Source organism: Schistocerca cancellata, unplaced genomic scaffold, assembly GCF_023864275.1.
Source record: "Schistocerca cancellata isolate TAMUIC-IGC-003103 unplaced genomic scaffold, iqSchCanc2.1 HiC_scaffold_539, whole genome shotgun sequence".
Classification (NCBI taxonomy): domain Eukaryota; kingdom Metazoa; phylum Arthropoda; class Insecta; order Orthoptera; family Acrididae; genus Schistocerca; species Schistocerca cancellata.
The window spans coordinates 52,501-57,500 of NW_026046553.1; the positions used below are offsets into that span (position 1 = coordinate 52,501).

The 5,000-nt window shown below is 53.7% G+C and overlaps 1 non-coding gene across 1 annotated transcript in view; it reads left to right on the plus strand.

Annotated features, from left to right (window-relative positions):
• Positions 1-3,987: 3,987 nt before the first annotated feature.
• The window catches only part of LOC126129525 (small subunit ribosomal RNA), a 1,909-nt gene continuing 896 nt past the window's right edge, over positions 3,988-5,000 (plus strand). Inside the window, exon 1 of the ribosomal RNA XR_007527312.1 lies at positions 3,988-5,000. This exon is cut by the window's right edge and continues 896 nt beyond it. This is a non-coding gene — a ribosomal RNA (small subunit ribosomal RNA).

The following is a 5,000-nucleotide window of genomic DNA, read 5'->3' on the forward strand; positions in this document are numbered from 1 at the left end:
GAATCGGACGACACGACGTCCACCATGTCGCGCGCAACACGAAAACCAAATACCGCCATCTGCAAGTCTCCCGAAACATGACCTGCTGCACCGACGATACCGCCATCTATGAGACGCCACCCCGACTACGACATCGCTAGGTCCCACAGTACCCATTTTCCGACGCCACCCACAAAGCCTGCATCATCTGTCCACCACAGGAACCCGAACGCCAGTGCCTGCGTCGCACGAAGTAGTCAACCGACAATCACCCCACCCGCACCCGCACCCGCACCCGCACGTGCCCCACCCCAACCGCCGAAATCGCAACTCCAGCGGATGAACGGCGGACTCTTCCCGCACTCGTACGTTGCAATCCACCCCTATATCTTGCGTTTCACGAAGAGTTATATCCAATATGCCAAATTCCCGCTGTCCCTATACATGCTGTAAGTCTGTGCACACAATATGAACCACACCTCAGCGAGACACTCTATCACACATTACTCTCTGCCTGTAACAGACACAGATACAATATGTAAGCACCAGCATGGACCAACGTCCGGTGCATCCTCTCCGCCACAGTACACCATCCACACTATGATAACCACACCAGGGAGTCCAATTCTAAAATAGAATATCCCACCCGTCCGACATCCACAACTGCTCAGATAAGCCACCAACACCCACACATGTCCTACACAGGGGTGCACCCAACACCACCACACTGCCACCTGTTACGGCACAGAAACAATGGCAGGAATGAATCACACAGGTGTGCCGCAACCACAGACGCGGCGCGCCTCCAGTCACGAGCGAAAAGCGCATAAGCGCATCCTGACGAGACATAACTGCTGTGACATACTGACGCTGCCTCAGACATTCACTTACAATGATCACTACCAACGAACCTCGGCCCCCCCCCCCCAACAACACACTCTCTTACCACGTTGTGTACTGTAATCCAACCCATTTCGCACCTTAACCTAACCCATTTTGCACCTTAACCTAACCAAATTCGTAACGCAATTTGTACCACAATTTCTACCGCAATGTAACGCAATTTGTACCGCAATGTAACGCAATTTGTACCGCAATGTAACGCAATTTGTACCGCAATGTAACGCAATTTGTACCGCAATGTAACGCAATTTGTACCGCAATGTAACGCAATTTGTACCGCAATGTAACGCAATTTGTACCGCAATGTAACGCAATTTGTACCGCAATGTAACCCAAGTTGTGCCTTAACCTAACCCAAGTTGTGCCTTAACCTAACCCAAGTTGTGCCTTAACCTAACCCAAGTTGTGCCTTAACCTAACCCAAGTTGTGCCTTAACCTAACCCAAGTTGTGCCTTAACCTAACCCAAGTTGTGCCTTAACCTAACCCAAGTTGTGCCTTAACCTAACCCAAGTTGTGCCTTAACCTAACCCAAGTTGTGCCTTAACCTAACCCAAGTTGTGCCTTAACCTAACCCAAGTTGTGCCTTAACCTAACCCAAGTTGTGCCTTAACCTAACCCAAGTTGTGCCTTAACCTAACCCAAGTTGTGCCTTAACCTAACCCAAGTTGTGCCTTAACCTAACCCAAGTTGTGCCTTAACCTAACCCAAGTTGTGCCTTAACCTAACCCAAGTTGTGCCTTAACCTAACCCAAGTTGTGCCTTAACCTAACCCAAGTTGTGCCTTAACCTAACCCACGTTGTGCCTTAACCTAACCCAAGTTGTGCCTTAACCTAACCCACGTTGTGCCTTAACCTAACCCACGTTGTGCCTTAACCTAACCCACGTTGTGCCTTAACCTAACCCACGTTGTGCCTTAACCTAACCCACGTTGTGCCTTAACCTAACCCACGTTGTGCCTTAACCTAACCCACGTTGTGCCTTAACCTAACCCACGTTGTGCCTTAACCTAACCCACGTTGTGCCTTAACCTAACCCACGTTGTGCCTTAACCTAACCCACGTTGTGCCTTAACCTAACCCACGTTGTGCCTTAACCTAACCCACGTTGTGCCTTAACCTAACCCACGTTGTGCCTTAACCTAACCCACGTTGTGCCTTAACCTAACCCACGTTGTGCCTTAACCTAACCCACGTTGTGCCTTAACCTAACCCACGTTGTGCCTTAACCTAACCCACGTTGTGCCTTAACCTAACCCACGTTGTGCCTTAACCTAACCCACGTTGTGCCTTAACCTAACCCACGTTGTGCCTTAACCTAACCCACGTTGTGCCTTAACCTAACCCACGTTGTGCCTTAACCTGCTCTGTAATTGGCATATGACACGTTACATTAATCTAGTGTTGTCTAACCACAACCCTCTGAATATAGTTCGCTACTCGCACCGCCCACCCTCTTGTGTATCGTTTCATGTTCAACACTTCGCAAGTGTTGCTTACTTTTTACATGCTCCCGCTGTACACTGTAATGTGGACGACTGCAGGATGTACATCGCCCCCCCCTCCCCCCCCCTGCCTTCGCACGCTGGTCGTTCAGGTGCTTGCGTGTTCAATGCCCTTCGCAGCTGTTCACTGGCATTCGCATGTCGAAGCGCTCAGTCTACGTCGTGGTACGGCCTGTGTCCACTGTCCGCTGATGTCGTAAGCTTAACCCTCACATTGTACTGCACATAGGTCCGTATGTACTGAATGATACGCTGTGGCACATGTGTGACCGTACAACGACTGCGCCCAACAACAGCGAACCATACGGTCCAAATGTTGTGCACTCAGCCACGTGCCGTCTCCCCATAACAGCTACATTGCAGTGTGGTACGCCATAGAGACGTGTGGGAGTAACGGACGCCCTGGATGGCGATCAGCATGAGCCGTCTGTTGATGTAGTGGCGCGTGTATTCAAACGTAGTCGTCTCTTCTCACACAGTGTGATAGCATGGTGCACCGCGTTCCACATCTGCGACATGGTACAGATGCTGGTTGACAGTCGGTGTCGTAATGGACATCGCATACGTAGGGGGCCACCTCCCACGTGTTCTCTAGTCGTGCACATTTTGTTGCGTGTATGTGGGCAGACGTAGTGTGTCGTGGCACCTAACAGACAGGTATGCAATAATCGTTGCATTTGCAAACTGGGATGGACGTCTACGTTTGCTGGTGACGTTACGCAAATGAACAACTGGTAAACCCATTGTGGTGCGGTTGTTGTTGCTGGAGGTAAATCAGTAAGGGCAAATCTGTGTGTGAAGCGATACGCGGCGGTGGCTGGGTGGGACCGTCCCCGGCCGGTGAGGGGGGGCCGCCCGGCGTGCTGGCCGCGCGGTGCGTGGGCGCACGCGCTACAGCCGGCTGGTGGGGGCGCCCAGTGGCAGGCGCGCCGGCCGACGGACGCGGCAGGCGGCGCAGCTGCGCGCCGGGGCACCCTGCGCGCGGCGCCGGGCGGCCAAAGTGGGTCCTCGCGGGCCCGGTGCGAAGCGCGGTGGACATCTGCAGTGTGCTGGTCCGACTGAGGACTGTGTGCGTTGAGGATGCGCCGCCGCCCGGCACTCGGCGCCGCGACGCCGTCTGCTGCTCGGTCGCCCCAGCGGTTCTCGCTGGTGGTTTGTATCGCAGTTGTGCAGACGTGTTGGCACGTGCGCTGTGCTGGGAGAGTTCGCTTCGGCACCCACGTGGGGCCTTTGCCCTTCTGTGGCGCTGGCGTTGGAGCTGCCGGTCACCGTAGGTGGCGCGTGTTGTCTCCCGCCGGCAATGCCACGACAGCACGCTCCCGGGCCTCTGTCGGCAGCGGCAAGCTCAGTTGGGAGCACGGGTGGTCGCACCTAAAGCGTCTACTCGCCTAACTCCGGGCGATTGCGCCTCTCTCGAACCCGACCAAGTACTTAGGACGGCGCTGCGCGCCGCCGGGACCTGAGAGGGTTTCGAGGTGTATTGTGCAGGGGAGCTCAGCCTCCTCCTGTTTGCAGAATAATTGAGCGGACGCTTGCGTGTTCGCGCGGGCCCCTGGGACACACTCCCGGGCGGCCGGCTGCTCAGCTCTAGTTGACGCAGCTCCCTGGTTGATCCTGCCAGTAGTCATATGCTTGTCTCAAAGATTAAGCCATGCATGTCTCAGTACAAGCCGCATTAAGGTGAAACCGCGAATGGCTCATTAAATCAGTTATGGTTCCTTAGATCGTACCCACGTTACTTGGATAACTGTGGTAATTCTAGAGCTAATACATGCAAACAGAGTCCCGACCAGAGATGGAAGGGACGCTTTTATTAGATCAAAACCAATCGGTCGGCTCGTCCGGTCCGTTTGCCTTGGTGACTCTGAATAACTTTGGGCTGATCGCACGGTCCTCGTACCGGCGACGCATCTTTCAAATGTCTGCCTTATCAACTGTCGATGGTAGGTTCTGCGCCTACCATGGTTGTAACGGGTAACGGGGAATCAGGGTTCGATTCCGGAGAGGGAGCCTGAGAAACGGCTACCACATCCAAGGAAGGCAGCAGGCGCGCAAATTACCCACTCCCGGCACGGGGAGGTAGTGACGAAAAATAACGATACGGGACTCATCCGAGGCCCCGTAATCGGAATGAGTACACTTTAAATCCTTTAACGAGTATCTATTGGAGGGCAAGTCTGGTGCCAGCAGCCGCGGTAATTCCAGCTCCAATAGCGTATATTAAAGTTGTTGCGGTTAAAAAGCTCGTAGTTGGATTTGTGTCCCACGCTGTTGGTTCACCGCCCGTCGGTGTTTAACTGGCATGTATCGTGGGACGTCCTGCCGGTGGGGCGAGCCGAAGGCGTGCGACCGCCTCGTGCGTGTTCGTGCGTCCCGAGGCGGACCCCGTTGAAATCCTACCAAGGTGCTCTTTATTGAGTGTCTGGGTGGGCCGGCACGTTTACTTTGAACAAATTAGAGTGCTTAAAGCAGGCAAGCCCGCCTGAATACTGTGTGCATGGAATAATGGAATAGGACCTCGGTTCTATTTTGTTGGTTTTCGGAACCCGAGGTAATGATTAATAGGGACAGGCGGGGGCATTCGTATTGCGACGTTAGAGGTGAAATTCTTGGA